The 19,495-nt window shown below is 36.5% G+C and overlaps 1 non-coding gene across 1 annotated transcript; it reads right to left on the minus strand.

Moving 5' to 3' along the window:
• Window positions 1-14,505: 14,505 nt before the first annotated feature.
• Window positions 14,506-14,611, minus strand: LOC128296182 (small nucleolar RNA R71). The gene has a single exon (XR_008286730.1). It is a non-coding gene; the product is annotated as a small nucleolar RNA R71 (small nucleolar RNA).
• Window positions 14,612-19,495: the final 4,884 nt, after the last annotated feature.

Below are 19,495 nucleotides of genomic sequence, written 5' to 3' on the forward strand. Positions count from 1 at the left end.
CCTTATTGAATATAATTTTAAGGGAAAGAAACGGCATGGTCGTTGTAATTCATCTGAGGAGAAATTCGGTTCAGTAGTGCACGAGGGTCGAGTAGTCATACCACGAATAGGGAGACTTTAACTAATAAACTGTACTAAATGGCCCGACCAAATATTCTAGAAAAAAATAGTAAGTAGAAATATGAGTCTAGTTTCATATAAAATTTACGGAATTGGATTTTTAGTTTTGTAACTTGAGATATGATTTGTTTTAACACCGGGACTCCAGAAAACATCCTGTCCTGAATATGTGTAATTGTACAATTATAGTGTTTTATCTTGAAAAGCATGGTAGTAATTGCTTATTATTTTCATATGAACTTACTAAGTGTAAAGCTTACCCATCCTCTTCATTTCTTTAGTATTGGCAAGTCAGCTCGGGGTTAGAGATCGTCGGAGGCAAAATCACACTATCAAACTATCATTTTTGGGAAAATTAATTCAAATATTAGAAATATCAAGTTCGTAGCATGTATAGGAAGTTAGTTTGTGATATGTATTTGTATTATGATTTTGACCATACCTATCAGTCTGCATCGAGTTATCGTATAAAATCATGAGATGTGGTCCTTATCCATTATGGTTTATAAGTTTAATTAATCGTGCCATGTCCTATGTTTTGATGTGATGATATAGTTAGCTTTGTTTGTTATGCATGTGTTCGAAAAGTTTTGAATTAAATGAAATTTTATGGCCCAGTTTTCGTCTATGTGTATTGTTAAGTCCGGTAATGCCTCGTACTCTGTTTTGGCCTTGGATACGGGTAAGGGGTGTTACATTTAGTGGTATCAGAGCTATGGCTTAGTCGGTTCTCGGACTAACCTAGCATTGTAAAAGTCTAGCTATACATGCCACTGATCTGTTATAGTGTGATGTCTCCCGAAGCGTGTGAGCACCGTCTTGCTTAGACAAAGGTACTCTCCAACCGAGCTGCACTGACCATGTTCATTGTGATTCGAAAGTGTTTGAATAAAATTACGATTATGATGAGTCTCAATTTAGAAAAGTATGAATAAAAGTTTATGATATATATATATATATAAGTGATAACACGTGAGATGAAATGTCATGTTGTGATAAATATCCATACTTGCTTGATGCTCATATGATGTAGTGCACTGGGCTTACTTGATAAGATGAACGGGATAAATAGAAATTCGCAAAAGTATGAGTAAAAGTTCCAAATATCATGATATGAATGAAAATGTCATTGCCTTGATTGAACGTTGAATGTTGATGAATGTCAATGATATTTTTTATGAGATAAATGATTATAATGAAATGAATTTATCTATGTTAAATTGTTTGGACTGAATTATGTGATTGTAATTATATGTATATGATGATGCACAAAACCAAATTTGTGATTGTGATATAAATATCTATTTTTGTTTAACCCTTATATGATGTCATGAGTATGATTTGTTCGAGTAGATGAATGGATAAGTCAAGCTATCCAAAAAACATAGGATGCATGCATAATTATACTTAACTAAATGAGATAACTGGAAAGTGAGCATTAAATCAATATGAATGTTAGTTGCTCGAAATGAATAACATGATTGAGATATGATTGCTATGAAGAAAACTGTGTTACATGTATATGTATATGAGAGTTGAATCAGAGGCCCTACGACCCCTTTCCCCTTACCAAAGTGGTGTTTTATAATGGAATTTCATGAGATTTATACTGAATAAGTTTCCAGTTGAGAAACCAAAGAGTTCAGTGCTAGAATAATTATAAATATGATTAAAGATTGAAGAATGAATTGATAAGTAAAGTCAAAGCTAGAAAAGTATCGATTGGCATAAGGATTATTTGGAGTTATGCCTTTGTTCCAATTAGAGAAGAAATTTATTTTGATAAATCGAATTACTAAGGTACAAGGTCGAGAAAAGTGCAAATAAAATTTATTCGAACTAGTCTTCTTGAGTGAAAAGTAATATGAAATTTGTGATGGTAGAAATAGTTGGGGAAATGATATCCGAAATGTGTACTATTTGAGTGTGTGATTCACGGTTGGATGATTTTAGCGCTTTCTTCTAAGATGTTCTATGTGTTTATCTGTTCCCAGAAATATTTCTATGGTTATTGATCTTTTGAAGAAATTCTTGTTATATGGGGATGTTTTCTAATCTTGATGTTAAATGAAAGCATTGGTAGCCTGACTGGTTTATAATTTATATTGCTCTATTCCTTCGGGCATTCTATTATATTCTGCCTGATAAAAAAAATGATAAGAGAATATATATGATACTATGATTCTGTTTCTTCTACTTGATGCTCCATTTGATATGTATATATATGGGAAGATTCATTGTTCTTGTTGCATTTGATTCCAGTGAGACTAAATGATGTTTTCTACTGGATTTCTTTTCTCTGAGGAATTACCGGGATCTTCTATATTTTCCTATGAGTTTGGTTTTCAATTTTCCGGCATAGTATCGTATCTTGGGTTTCTTTATTCTGGATTTCTTTATTCTGGGTTTTTCTATCTTGGATTTCTTTATTCGGTTTTCTTGTTATCTTTATTCCGTAATTTGTCAACTATGACTCATGTTCGGAGTGCATTCTTCAGCTCGTGATAATCATGTCAAGTATGGCTATACTTCTGATTTGATTTGGGTGATGTGGTGATTTCAGTATTGGGATTTTTCTAATTTTCGTGTAAGGTTTGACAATAGTAAAGGTATAAGTGATAAAAGTGTGAGTTTCAATCTGTATGGTGGATTACTTCTCTCAAGTAAGTCAATTATAGTTAATGTCTTCAATTGAGATATTTTGGTACTTAAGCTAATGCAATTGAGATGGTTTTGATTAACGTAATGAATGAATAGTAAAGGATGGCATGATGAATTGTTTTGTAACTAGAAGAAAGGATTATTTTCGAGGTTATATCAGAATTATTTCCGTAGCGGAAAGAGGAAAATGTGATAGTGAGTAGCAAACTAAAAGAGTACAATGAGGATCGACTTCTGATAATGAATTTCAGAATATATTGGAGGCACCGCCTGAGTGAAAGTTCTTCAACACTGAATATGAAATTGAGGAATCTAAGTGAAGACCACTTTTCTGGTAAGATTTTCGGGGACAAAAATCCCTAAAGGGGGGAGAATTGTAATATCCTGAATTAAGGCCTAATCAGAATAGTAGTTTCGTGACCACAAATTCGAGATAGAAATAATTATTTTATGATTATTTTGAGGTCTACGATATGATTGCATGATTTTGTAAAAATTTCGTGAAGAAATTCTATGCATAAAGTGCTTAATTTGAAGTTAGGGACTAAATTGAATAAGTTGCAAAACTTGCATTCTAGAAGTTTCTAGTATGAAATTGCTTTGAAATATTAATTAGGAGGTCTTAAATAGAAATTTGACCAATTTCAAAGTTTATGGACAAATATTGGACATGAATGGAATTTTTGGAAAGTTTAGTAGTAGGGCATTTTGGTCATTTAGGGGTAAAATGAATTAAAATACAAAATTAAAAGCCAATTTTGCTCATCTTCTTCACCATGGACGTGTATACCAAGGGAGACTCCATGGCTAGGGTTTCCAAGCTTCCAATCTCGATTTTGTAAGTCCGTTCTAGCCTCGTTTTCAATAATTTTTACGTTTTTGGAGTCTCGGTAACTTGATTTAGCTTATGCTAGCAATAATTCAACCTAGGGTTCATATTTGGAAAAATACCCATAGGTTAAATATGTGTATTTTGGTGTTTTATGATAGAATATTAGGTTTTAAATTATGTTAGACAACTTGTACTACTCGATTTTAAGTGAAAACGAGCAAAAGGGCTTAATCGGTAAAAATACCTAATAGTCATAAGTACATGTTAGAGTGAGAATTTGATGTTGCCATAGAAGGGAAAAATGATGCATGTCATAAAACATAAGAAAATAGGATGAAGTTTAATTTCCGAACCTTGGGGCAAAAGTGCAAATATGCAAAATTTTAGGGGTCAAAATGAAAATTTTTAAAAATATGATTTTTGGACCCGTATGAATAGTGTGACTAATTATTAGGCTAAATGTGATATTATAGATGAAGGAAATCGAGATTCGGGCTTAAATCGGGAAAATACAAGGTTATGGAATCAAATGGTAAATTGCTGTTCCTAGATCGATGTAAGTTCGTACGATAATAATAATGCAATGTTGTGTTTGAATTATATTTCTTACTATTATTGCATATATTTTATGATTTAATATATTGGAAAAGTTGATGGAATGGTGTTTATGATGTGGAAATATGACATGAAAGAATGTTACATGAAATGCAATAAAATGATGATACAAGACAAGTGATATATGAAATATGTGATATATGTTATGTAAATTCTTAAAAGCGGATTTGATATTTGAGTTGTGTCTTATTATACTATGAATGGAAAATTGGTACTATGGATAGTGAGATCGACACTTCGAGTAAATTCGTACATAAATAATCTATCGATTCTTTTTATGTTATTATATTTTCATATCATATGAAATGTGGCTTCCTATCAAATGGTTATTTGATGTAAATTATGAATTTAAATTGATTACGGACAATTTAGTAAAATGTTGAAAAGTGAGGAATTTCCCGATTGAACCTTTGGAATAAAAACGATACGAATGATCTATTGTGAGGTCACATGTGTAGTACTAAGTGCAGGCTACTATGCGTACCCGAAAACTATGATCACGTGTGTAGTACTAAGTGCAGGCTACTACGTGTATCAGATGGTTAGGTCACATGTGTAGTACTAAGTGCAGGCTACTACGTGTACCGGATAATTGGTCGCATGTGTAGTACTATGTGCAGGCTACTATGCGTACCAGATAGCTTTGGCTACAAGTGTGAAAATATGTACAGGTAATAGAGTATCAGTTATTATTCCGAAGAGTTCAACGGGAAAATCGATTAAGTAAAAATACAATTGAACATGATTATATGATGAATAAGTGTAGGTATATGTTTATGAAAAATTATGAGCAATGTGCTCGATAATTGGGTGAATTTCGATAAGACAAAATGGATTAAGAATGAATTTTAGTGGTAAAATAGTGTTGGACAGCAGCAGTTACATGACTTTGAAAATTCACTAAAAATTGTGGAAGTTGAATAAAAATGCAAATGATATATGAAAATAAATCTTAGTAAGTCTATTTTCACATGAAGGAAAAAAGGGAAGCAAAATAATTGTATATTGTGTGATATTTGTATTCTTGTGAAATAGGGTCTGAAAGAATTTGAGATCCCCTATTCTGACTTTTTAAATTCACCATAAATTGTACAAAAATTATTGAGAGTCATACCTTACATGCGTGGATTCCTTATTGAATCTAACTTTAACAGAAACAAACGGCATGGTTGTTAGAATTCTGTACAGGGATAAATTGGGTTTGTAGTGCACAGGGGTCAGAGTAGTCATACCATGAAATAGGGGAGACTTTAACTAATAAACTGTACTAAATGGCCCAACCAAAACTTCTAGAAAAAAATTAGTAAGTAGACATATGAGTCTAATTTCATAGAAAATTTACAGAATTAGATTTTGAGTTTTGTAACTTGATATATGATTTGTTTTAACACTGGGACTCCAGAAAACAGCCTGTCCTGAATATGTGTAATTATACAATTATAGTGTTTTATCTTGAAAAGCATGGTAGTAATTGCTTATTATTTTCATATGAACTTACCAAGCATAATGCTTACCCATCCTCTCCATTTCTTTAGTATTGGCAGGCCAGCTCGGGGTTGGAGATCGTCGGAGGCAAAATCACACTATTAAATTATCATTTTTGGGAAAATTAATTCAAATATTAGAAATATCAAGTGAGTGGCATGTATAGGAAGTTGGTTTGTGATATGTATTTTTATTATGATTTTGACCATACCTATCAATCTGCATTGAATTATCGTATAAAATCATGAGATGTGGTCCTTATCCATTATGGTTTATAAGTTTAATTAATCGTGCCATGTCCTATGTTTTGATGTGATGATATAGTTAGCTTTGTTTGTTATGCATGTGTTCGAAAAGTTTTGAATTAAATGAAATTTTATGGGCCGGTTTTCGTCTATGTGTATTGTTAAGTATGGTAATGCCTCGTACTCTGTTCCAGCCTTGGATAAGGGTAAGGGGTGTTACATGGCTCTTGCCGACTCATTAGTTTAGTGGAAGATCAAGAGATCCTGGTAGGGTAGTGACAAGTTGGTAATGCCTCGTACTCTGTTCGGGCCTTGGATACGGGTAAGGGGTGTTACGAATGGGCCTACGGGCCCAATTGGATAAGTTGTTTGATTGTGTAGTAAATATTGGACTAGGCTAGGTGAATCTCATATCTGTGGCTAGATTTGGGCTAAAAGGGCCACACGAGCGTGTGGGCCCCATTTGGGCCGAGAAAGGCTTTAGGCCCATTCGTATTGTTATCCCTGTTTAGAATACTTTAGTTTACCAAATTACCAAAATACCCTTGGTTTATAAAATCACCAAAATACCCTTGGTTTGTAAAATTATCGAAATACCCCTGTAGGGTAGAATTATCGAAATATCCCTGTAAGGTAGAATTACTGAAATACCCCTGTAAGGTAGAATTACCGAAATACCCCTGTAGGGTAAATTTACTGAAATACCCCAGTAAGGTAGAATTACCAAAATACCCTTGTAAGGTAGAATTACTTAAATACCCTAGTAAGGTAGAATTACTGAATACCCCTGTAGAGTAGAATTACTGAAATACCCCTGTAAGGTAGAATTATCGAAATACCCCTGTAGGGTAAAATTACTGAAATACCCCTGTAAGGTAGAATTACTGAAATACCCCTATATGGTAGAATTATTGAAATACCCCTGTAGGATAGAATTATCGAAATACCCCTGTAGAGTATAATTATCGAAATACCCCTATAGGGTAGAATTACCGAAATACCCCTATATGGTAGAATTACCGAAATACCCCTGTAGGGTAGAATTATCGCAATACCCCTGTAGGGTAGAATTACCGAAATACCCTTGTAGGGTAGAATTACCGAAATACCCCTATAGGGTAGAATAACCGAAATACCCCTGTAGGGTAGAATTACTGAAATACCCCTGTAGGGTAGAATTATCGAAATACCCCTGTAGGGTAGAATTACCGAAATACCCCTGTAGGGTAGAATTATCACAATACCCCTATAGGGTAGAATTACCAAAATATCCCTGTAAGGTAGAATTATCGCAATTCCCTTGTAGGGTAGAATTACTGAAATACCCCTGTAGGGTAGAATTACTAAAATACCCTTGTAGGGTGGAATTACCGAGGTGTTAAATGACTGTTTTGCCCTTGTGGCCAGGGGACTAACTTGGACTGTGTGGTTGACGAATTTGATTGTGAATATATGTTGTTATATGAATGACTTGACTATGATTGTTTGATTCAAATATAGGCATGACATTCTGCATACATGACATGTTGCATGGGTTGGGATTTTGTACGGAGGAAGATCTGATCTGTTAGGATCGCATGGTTGCTTGACGACTGTGGATCCATCGAAGGCTTAAGAGCCGTATATTCGTACTGATTTGATAAGGTCGCACGGGTCGCCCAAGACGACTGTGGACCGATCAATGGCTGAGTGCCGATCATATTTACCCAAGGCTGTGTGCTAACTATATTACCGTCGCTGATGGCTATGTGCCTAACATGATACAGCTACCGATGGCTTAAAGCCTTCTGATTATGGCTTTGTGTCAACCTACATATGGCTCTGTGCCAACCTGATTATGGCTGTGTGCCAAACATATTTGCCTAAGGCTATGTGCCAATATATGGTTATTGACGACTCTGTGTCGATCATATTTACCTAGGGCTGTGTGCCGGTTATGTTACTCTAGTTGACGGCTATGTGCCTAACATAATGCAGTTATCGATGGCTTTGTGCCACATATTTTGTTAAGTGGCTTTGCCACATTATCTGTTTCTGGTGGCTATGCCACAAATATCTATTCTGGTGGCTCTGCCACAATATCTGTATCTGGTGACTCTGTCACAATATCGATAACCGAGCAAAGAATATCTGCTCTTGTGGAGTGTAGGGTGGGTGGGTTGAGCTATTCCCACATGGAGTGTAGGGCTGATGCGGGTGGAGTGTAGCGGTTGGTTATAGGCTAGATTGGGTTAGGATTGTATTCATATTCTGATTTTTGATTCATTACGATATTGATTCGGTTACGATTCATCACCGATTTTGATTCGATTCGATTCTAGTTCGATAATGTTTCTTATTCGTAATGGGTTAAAGCCGATCTGATCATCGTCTCATTAAAATGGGCTAAGGCCCAATTGATACTAAAACTGTAAGTAAGACTGGGGCCAGACTTTGAATTCTTTTATATGACTGACTGTTCCTTTTTTATAGTAGGGGATTTCACACTGAGTTTTTGTAAAATCACCCCATTTATTAACCTTTCAGGTAATTTCCAGCCTTAGACGGATCGGGGCTGCGAGGGACTAAGAGGAAGCCACACACACTGTTTATGTTATAGTTTTGATTATTGCTTTTAAATGTTTTTATGCGGGTTGTAGTAAAGCCGTTGTAATTTTCTGGATTTCAAATTTGGAATTTTATTTATTGTTCTTATAATTGCTAGTATTAGAACATGGTTTTCCAAAGCAACTACTGTTGTTCAAAACATCACGTAACCGCAATTGTTTTTAAATTAAGCTTCCGCAACTGCCAGGATTTTTTACAAAGTTGTTAAGTATGTTATTTAGTTGAGGTTTTCTAACAAGGTTTAAAAAGGGTACAAGTTTTTAATTATTAAGAAGGGTTTTTAATGGTTACATGGTGTAACACCCCGTACCCGAGTCCGTTACCGGAGTCGAACACAAGGTGCACACAAACTTAACTTAATCATTTTCACTGTCCATTTAAAAATTTCCAGACAAGCTGGTTACTGCATCACTGTCGCCTTAAAAATCATATCTTGAGTTTCAAAACTCGAAAATCAGTTTCGTAATTTTTCCCCGAAACTAGACTCATATGTCCATCTACAGATTTTTTTCTAGAATTTTTGGTCGAGCCAATTAGTACATTTTATTAGTTAAAGTCTCCCCTATTCCAAGGTTCGACTACACTGACCTTTATGCATTACGAATTGGATATCTTCCGGTACAGGTCTTCAATACTGATGCTGTTTGTTTCTTTAGAAACTAGACTCAAAGAGGAATCTATAAATATATGGCATGACTCCTAATCATCTCTGGTTAATTTACAATGAATTTCCAAAGTCGGAACAGGGGATCCAGAAACCGTTCTGGCCCTGTTTCACGAGAACTTTAATATCTCTTAACATATAACTCATATGACCGTTTTGTTTCTTCCATATGAAATTAGATTCATCAAGGTTCATTTAAATAATTTATTCACTATTTAATTCCATTCCTACAAATTTTAGTGATTTTTCAAATGCTCACCACTGCTGCTGTCCGTATCTGTTTTCAAGGTAAACTTTACCTATTTCGTGGTTTCCATGGACCAACTAGAGTTTTGTCATACATAGGTCCACATATACTCATATTTAGCCATTCCAATGGCTGATCATTTGCCTAACACTTCCATTCCAGTCCATGCTCACATCATGAAACCATACATATATACATAAACACAAATAGTCTAATGCCATACCCCACTTTTACGAGCCATTTTCGCATGGTCAGTACACATACATCACAAAACGTATTTGAAAAACAGCAAAGGGTAGTCCTATACATGCCATATCCGGAGTTCAACTAAAAGAATACCAAAAGGGCTTTGATAGTGTGGATGACTTCGACTTGATGATCCCGAATCCGATAGCTAACGAGCAAAATCTATAAAACAGAGAAAGCAGAGAAACGGAGTAAGCAATTTATGCTTAGTAAGTTTGAGCAAGGGATTCCAAAGACAACAAAAGCATAGCAATCATATAGCTAACGGATAATTTCGTATGCACAAATTCTCAATGTCATACTTATTTCACATTCCAACCCCTATATTCATACATAAGGGATCATCTTAGCCAAATACCGAAGCTCATTACTCGATCGAGCGAATATCATTCGAAGGAATCAACTAATTTCAAGCACATACGAACATACCTCATTGCTGGAATTTTTCAAGCATATTAACTGAAATTTTACAGCAAGAACGCTCATTCTCGAATCACGTACCTTCGGAATTTAACCGGATATAACGACTAGCTCAAATGCCTTCGGGACAAACCCCGGTTATAGTAACTCGCACGAATGCCTTCGGGACTTAACCCGGGTTTAGTAACTCGCACAAATGCCTTCGGGCTTAACCGGATTTATTAACTCTCACAAATGCCTTCGGGCTTAACCGGATTTATTAACTCGCATTTACGCCTTTGGATCTTAGTCCGGATATGGTCACTTAACACAAAGCCTTCGGGACTTAGCCCGGACATCATTCAAATAGCCAAGCACAATTATCAATAAATCATGACACATTCGTATTTCATTCTCATTAGCAAAATTCAAACACAAGTCACTTATCACATTTGCAATTTCGGCTCAATAGCCACACACAAAGAGCATGATCTAATCAAATCATAATCTAAGTTCCATTACTCGAGAACTTACCTCGGACGTGGTCGAACGATTTCGACGGCTATTCGACGACTTTTTCCTTCCCCTTATCGGATTTAGCTCCCCTTTGCTCTTGAGCTTAATTTAACAAATAAATTGGTTTTATCATTTAAGCATCGAAAGAGGAATTCAAGGTACTTAGCCCACATATTTTCATTAGACATTAAAGTCACATATGTACGAAAATCATGAATCAACTCAACACATTAGTTAGTACTCTCCTTAGCCGGATTTTCTAAGCCAAGAATAGGCATCAATATGCTTGCCTCAACCGAATGCATGCACACCATTTCCCCTCATATGGCCGAATATGCATGTCCATGTTGAGGCCAATTATACACTTAATACCACACAAAAAAAAACAACATACATTTTACTAACTAACGCATTCCATATTGTAACTCAATACACATCTATCATTTCCTTCATAACCGAAACATCATCACAAGCAAATATACACCTTGAAATAGTATACATGTCATACCAATACATCATGTGCAAACATATATTCATGTAGGTGCAAGGGCGAATCTCAAGTTGCTTATATCCAAATATAAACACATATCCAAAGCTCAAATCTTACTTACCATGCAACATGCATGAATCGTACTTATGGATATACCATGGCGAATACACCACCACACCATACCGTTTCAATTTGGTCATGGTTAAACAAAGAACTTAGTATCTCATTCAAAATGCTAAAAGAAAATCTAAGAGTCCTCAATCCCCATCACATGTATCATTATCAAGCTTGATATTTAGCATGCAATGGCATTAACACCACATCCACTTTGGCCGAATATCATTCCATGACATAGCAAAGATTTGAACCATGGGCTAATAAAAACATCAAGCTAGCAACTAAAAACATGCATGAATCCCATGGCACAACCTCAAACATACCTTAATCTTGACACAAGTAAGGCCAAACTTCCTCCTAATCCCCCTCCAAACCAAGCATGAAGCAAGAACCCTTTCCTTCTTCCTTAGAATTTCAGCTCAAAGAAAATGAAAAAAAGATGAACAATTTTTTTCTTCTCTTTTCCTCTACTCACGGCAATGGGGAGGGGGAGAGCCTTCACACACAATTTTTTTTTTTATTACCCATGCATCTTATTTTATTTCTCCTTACATAATGCACTTACAAAACATGTTTCATGACATGTCTTGCCCATATTTCCTTGTCATGGCCGGCCACTAGCTATTAGGGGGGGAATTTGACATGCAAGTCCATTGTTTTGCATGCATGCTTTAAATTAGTCATCACACATTTCCCCATCATACTTTCAAAGTTTTCTACTAGGTCCTTTCTAGTGAAATTCACATTTATAACTCTAAATTAAAACATCAAAAATGTCACACATGAGTTAACACATATTATAAGCAATAAAATAAATATTAAATTATTTTTATGCCTCGGTTTTGTGGTCCCGAAACCACATTCCGACTAGGGTCGTTTTAAGGCTGTCACAACTCTCCCCCACTTAAGAAATTTTCGTCCCCGAAAATCTTACCGGTAAATAGGTTTGGGTATCGCTCTTTCATAGAGTTCTCGGGTTCCCAAGTAGCTTCTTCTATCCCGTGTTTGAGCCATAACACTTTCACTAATGGAACCCTCTTGTTTCGCAACTCTTTCACTTCACGTGCTAGGATACGAATCGGTTCTTCTTCATAACTCATATCGGCTTGAATTTCAACCTCTGATGGACTAATTACGTGCGACGGATCAGATCTATAGCGTCAAAGCATTGAAACATGAAAGACGTCGTGAATCTTTTCAAGTTCAGGAGGCAAAATCAAGCGATACGCAACTGGACCGACTCGTTCGGATATCTCATATGGCCCGATGAACCTCGGACTCAATTTGCCTTTACGGCCAAATCTGAGTATCTTTTTCCAAGGCGAAACTTTAAGAAACACTTTATCTCCCACCTGATACTCAATGTCTTTTCGTTTCAGATCTGCGTACGACTTCTGACGATCGGAGGCTATCTTCAGACTTTCACGGATTACTTTTACTTTCTGTTAAGCATCTTTAATCAAATCCACTCCGAAAATTTTGCTTTCACTGAGCTCGGTCCAAAACAATGGTGTACGGCATTTACGCCCGTACAAGGCCTCGTAAGGCGCCATTTTAATACTTGATTGAAAACTATTGTTGTAAGCGAATTCAATCAAAGGTAAATACCGTTCCCATGAACCACTGAACTCGAGGATGCAACATCTCAACATATCCTCAAGTATCTGAATTATCCGCTCGGATTGACCATCAGTTTGGGGGTGAAAAGCGGTGCTAAAATGCAACTTGGTGCCCAAGGCTTCTTGCAATTTCTTCCAAAATCGCGAGGTGAATCTCGGATCTCTATCCGATACAATAGAAATAGGTACCCTGTGTAATCTCACAATCTGAGAAACATACAATTCAGCAAGTTTATCCAATGAAGAGTCCGCACGTACGGGGATAAAGTGAGCCGACTTAGTCAGTCTATCAACAACAACCCAAATCGCATCCTTTTTACTTGCTAACAATGGCAGTCCGGACACAAAGTCCATTGTGACTCGATCCCATTTCCACTCGGGTATCGTAATCGGCTGAAGTAATCCTGAAGGCACTTGATGTTCCACTTTCACTTGTTGACATATTAAACATCTCGAAACAAAGTCGGAGATGTCTCGTTTCATACCATGCCACCAAAACCGACGTTTCAAATCGTTGTACATCTTTGTACTTCCCGGGTGGATTGCCATTCGACTACAATGGGCTTCGTTCAGAATTATCGAAATAAGTTCTGAATTTCTTGGAATACACAATCGATTTCTGAACCTCAAACAATCGTCATCATCAACTTGAAACTCTGATTCCACCTTCGGAACACATTCAGCCCGTCTTGCAACCAACTTATCGTCGACTTTTTGAGCTTCACGAATTTGACGAATCAATGATGGTTTGGCCTTTAATTCGGCTACTAACACATTGTCGGGTAGAATAGACAAGTGTACATTCATCGCTCGTAAAGCAAACAGTGATTTCCGCTTAAGGCGTCCGCAACCACATTAGCCTTTCCTGGGTGATAATCAATGACAAGCTCATAATCTTTTAACAACTCGAGCCAACGTCTTTGTCGCAGATTTAAGTCTCTTTGAGTCATCAAATATTTGAGACTTTTGTGATCCGAATACACATGGCACTTCTCACCAAATAAGTAATGTCGCCATATCTTTAAGGCGAATACGATGGCAGCCAACTCGAGATCATGGGTCGGATAATTTTTCTCATGTGGCTTTAATTGTCTCGACGCATAGGCCACAACTCGACCTTCTTGCATCAATACGCAACCTAACCCAAGTAGGAGGCGTCACTATAGATGACAAACTCTTTGCTAGATTCGGGCTGCACTAATACTGGAGCTTCCGTCAAATGAGTTTTCAATTGATCGAAACTTTTCTGACACTTTTCCGTCCATTCAAACTTGACATCTTTCTGAAGCAGTTTTGTGGTCCCGAAACCACATTCCGACTAGGGTCGTTTTAAGGCTGTCACACATGGTTTCCGAAAATACTTCAATGTGACACGCTAGATTCGAGCCAAACTTCCAGGCCGGGTTTGGGGTGTTACAGACGGAGGACCCAAATCAGCATTTAAAATGGTTCCTTTGGCTTTGTGATACGTTTAAATATAACGGGTTCATCGATGATGCTATTTGTCTTCGGATGTTCCCCTTCTCCTTAATTGATAATGCATTTACTTGGTTAGACTCGCAAGCACCAGAATCTATCACTAGATGGAACAAACTCGTGGAGAAATTTCTACAAAAGATCTTTCCTATTAGCAGAACATTTTAATTGAGGAGGGAAATCGCAGCATTTAAACAGTTAGAATGAGAAAGCTTTCTCAAAGCTTGGGAGCATTTTAAAATGCAAATACAAAGATGCCCACATCATGGATTCCCCGAGTGGCTGAGGCTGCAAATGTTCTAAAATGGGTTGGATCCACACGCATGGTTAGGATTAGATGGAGCAAAAGGAGGAGCCCTAATGAATAGGACATACAAGGATGCATATGAGCTAATTGAAAACGTGGCGATGAATTCCTACTACTGGCAAAATGAAAGATTCTCGTATGACTCGAAACCATCGACGAAAAAAGCTATAGAGAAAGATGATAAATACCAACAAATTTTGGAAAGACTCAATCGCATAGAGTCCTCATCTCATGCATTATCAATATATTGAGGAGATAAACCTCTCTTCCATTACATCAATAATCCAAGCAGGGATCTCAACTATGTTGGGAACAGGGGTGGAAACCTATTTTTAAATACTTACAATCCCGAATGAAGAGATCACCCAAACCTGAGAGGGGCAGAAACAAAGGAGGTAATAGTTCTAACCTTATAAAAAATTCTAATTATCATCCCCCTATTTACCAAATCCTCAAGAAAGGGCCTACCCAAATTACCATACTATATGTGGTTAATGCCTTGATCGGATCGAGGGGGAGATGCAGTCAATGAAGACAGAGGTAAAATAGGTGCAATCTGAGTACACCAATACTACGAAAACATTAACTAAGTTGGAAAATCATATGAGCCAATTGATGAGCATGATAGGAGACATCAAAAGAAAAATTCGCACTCAAATCCCCGAGCAACATAGAGAATAATCCTTGGAAAAAAGGGAAGGATCATGTGAAAGCAATTACACTCTGTTCGGGTAAAGTACTGAGTAACCCAGAAAAACCAGCTCACGAGGAGAGTAAAAAAGATTCTGAGGATCTTCAAGAGAACCCCCAAGAAACTAAGACTGAACAAAAACTAGAGAAGTAAGCTGAGGTGGTAGCTGAGATGGAGAAAAAGTCAATCAATGAACCTGCACCAGCCAAAGTATCATTCCCATCACGGTTGGAAGATAAACAAAGACTAGATGAGGTTGAATTTATAAGTTTTCTAAAATTATTCAAATCCTTAAAAGTTAATTTGCCTTTAATTGATCTTATCGAAAAAGTTCCAAAGTACACTAAATACATAAATGAAATCATGTCTAAGTTAAGAAAATTAAAATAGGAGAGCAAGTTGACATAAATGCCTCATGTATTGCAATTATATCCAAACAGATTCCCTCAAAGCTAAAAGATCTAAGGAGTTTTACAATACCTATAGAGATAGGGGAGCCAATATTAATTTAATGCATGTATCTATATATGAAAAACTCAGATTACGGGAGCTTAAAAATATCTAGATCATACTACAGTTAGTTGATAAGTCTTCAGTACAACCGAAGGTGGTACTTGAAGGTGTGTTAGTTAAACTGCAAAGTTTTATCATCTCTAGATTTTGAAGAGGACCGTGAGATACCCATCCTATTGGGTAGACCATTTTTAGCTACATCTAGGTCCACTAGTGATTTAGAAAAAGAATGAATTAACTAAAAGAATTAATGGTGAGACAAAAAATTTTAAGTTTGGTTATCGATAGAATGAGGTAAAAAGAGGGATATTACGAAAACAATGTTTTGAAAAATCTATAAAAATCCCTAATTACCTTGAGCCATGGGAAGTGTGTTTTTGTGATCAATGCAGGTAGAAAAAGGAAGTTCAAAGAATAGGACAAGTGGAGAAAGGTAAAGTGGAATGATGGATGCTGGACGAATACTAATAAAAACAAAAAAGGAAGAGCATCCACGTGTACATCACTTAAGCTAATGGATGGATCTGGCAACATGACTTGACATTTCAAATTTGAACTTTAACTTTATATATATTATTGTAGTTTTCACTTACTGGTAGTTTAAGACTTTAATCTTAATTTGAAATTTTGTTTAATAAAAATCGAAACACTTTGAAAATTGAGACTCAGGGCTGAAACAGAGTCAGTGACGAAACACCACTCACAGATTCAAAGAAACCGAGCAAATTGGCTTGATATCGCGACAAAGCACCTCAGTGTTGCAACACGGTAGGTAGAATACTCCATAGCTCAAAACTTACTTAGTGTGTCATGACACTGAACCCCGTTTTCGTGACATCGGCACACTACCACACTACCAGGGGTGTCGCGATGCAGAAACCCTGTGTCACAACATCACAACAATTTTCTGCACAATTGACCTGACCTGATTGCGTAACCCATTGAATTTTAACATGCTTTAACTCAATTTTTTTAGTTTAAAAACATAAAATTTTCACCTACAACTCATATTTACATAGCTTGAAACCTTTTGTTCACTCTAAAATTCTTTTTAAATTTCAAACATTTTAGAAATCCTTAAACCCTAAAACCTTTCAACTATCTTCTTTTTATTTTTCTACAAAATTGTTGTTTCATTTTGCGATACCATTCGATGTAGGAACAATACATCAACACCAACAAAGAAAAGAGAACGAGTTTTTATAAGGAATCTCGAAATTCTCTATAAGAAAAAATAGGTATGCATCATAACATGGATATATAATTACATGAAAAGGTGCATTAGTGGCTAGAAAGTTGGGATTTTCATTCCCCATTTAGTGACGGCCTTGTGCAAAAGAGCAAGTGCTCTAATGGCGAAAATCGAGTAATTTATGAAGCCTTCCATAAATATAATAGCAGATACATTGTACACATAGTACACGGAGCTTTGATAGAAAACAAATAAAAGATTGGAAAAAACATCGAAAAGAGAAGACGGATGTCCCTACTTCAAGTTAACAAAAAGCAAAACCGACAGCTCGACGAGAAATTGGCAAGAGAAGCCATCCAAATTTAGAATGGATGATACATTGGATGCAAAAGACGAGCCCAATGTTACAAGAATATGTGTGATAGAATACCATGAGTGTACCAAATTATCTGCCATATATGTTCAACACAATGCATCTAGAACAGGAAGAAAAGGAGCAAGAGAATGATGAAGAGGAAAAAAGAGAGGACGGGGAAGGTGAAGAGGCAGGGAAGGAGATGGATTTTGATGATGAGGAGGAGGAGGAGTAAACTTTTATTTTATTTTTTTAAGAATTCTGTAACACCTCTAACATGAATCCGTCGTCAGAATAGGGTTACGAGGCATTACTAGATAATACACATCTTTCGCATACATTTATTCATTCATAATCAATATCCATTCAACTCATCCACATTGTCCCTTAAAAGGTCTTACGAGGCCTTAATACATGCTTAAAAGTGGTTCAAGACCAAACTGATAACATTTGCAAACATTGGGAAACTTATAAAAATTTCAATCATTTAAAGGTCACATGCCCATGTGAACAGGCCGTGTGCCTCACACGGCTATCAGACACACCCGTGTCACAGGCCGTGTGAAACATGGCATACATTCTGACTTGCACCACACGGTCGAGGACACGCCTGTGTGTCATGGCCGTAGGAAAACTAGAGGGGGTTACTAACTTGGGTCATACGGCCAGCCACACGCCCATGTGCCAGACTGTGTGCCACACATGACTAGTAGACATGCCTGTGTGTCTAGACTATGTCAAACCTGTAGGGTATACTGACTTAATTTGAAAGGGTACCCCAGGGGACACACGGCCGTGTAGCATGATCTTATGTCGCACATGGCTGAGACACACGCCCGTGTCTCTACCCGCGTGGACAAAAATAGGCTATTTGCAAAGCCAATTTTCCACCCTTTTCTCAAGCACACCAAGCAATCAATATGGTACCATTTCAATACATTTCTAAGCAGCAAAAACATGTCAATTCATATACAATTCATGCCATAAAGAAACCATCCTCTTAACTACTCAAATACATGGCCAAAACATACCAAATCAATAAGTCAAAATCACTAAATTTGAATAACTTCTAAATGCATTTCTTCATCATTTTAATTATTAATTCTTGTCACAAAATGTACCATTTCATTATCTCAAAATCAAGCCACAGCATGCTATCTTCCAAACATTAATACAACAATTATCAACTAGCTACACAATCAAACATATAACCACCACAAAATATGCCAAAAATTTATGCCATATATATACACCACATATATCACTTATCAAACACATAATTCAAGCCAACTTAAATAGCCATATACACCACCATTTACAAGACAAATCTCATGCCTAAAGTCATAACTCAAAACATATCAAGATGACACTAGCTTATACATGCCATATACCATATATACAAAGCTTCAAAAGTACCAACAAGTTGATCTATAGTGTGATGACGTTTCCCGACAATCCCCGAGTCTGAGCTAGCTTCGATTATCTATAAAATAGTGTAAAATAAACATGGTAAGCTTTTAAGCCATATACAAATAAAGTCATCATTTGAATATTTGCATATCAACTCAAATATGCTAAGCATAGCTAAACATATGCAAGTTCACAAACCTTTCTCATTGTACACATATTCAATATCATAATTTAATTCGTCAAATACTTCCTATTTCAGTTTTTGTATGAATCTCGTACGTACCTGACTTAATAATTCGCACATTCCCTCTCGATTTGACTTTGCCCGTTGAACCGTTTGGAATCGTTAAGGATACTCGGAAATCACATATAACTCGTACAATGCCAATCCCAGATATGGTCTTACATGTTATCACATATCGATGTCACTGTCCCAGACATGGTCTTACACGAAATCGATTAATGATGCCAATGTCCCAGACATAGTCTTACACATAATCACAATACAATGCCAATTTCCTAGACATGGTATTACATGTAATCACATCTCATTAACCTATTACATGTAATCACATCTCAATAACCTATTGTCATGACATTTGTATCCTATACTATTCCTAAGGTTCGTACGGGACTTTCGGATATCATAATTTCATCGATTCTTGCTTTTATTTACTCATTCAACATT

The sequence above is a fragment of the Gossypium arboreum genome, chromosome 7 (genome assembly GCF_025698485.1).
Source record: "Gossypium arboreum isolate Shixiya-1 chromosome 7, ASM2569848v2, whole genome shotgun sequence".
Classification (NCBI taxonomy): domain Eukaryota; kingdom Viridiplantae; phylum Streptophyta; class Magnoliopsida; order Malvales; family Malvaceae; genus Gossypium; species Gossypium arboreum.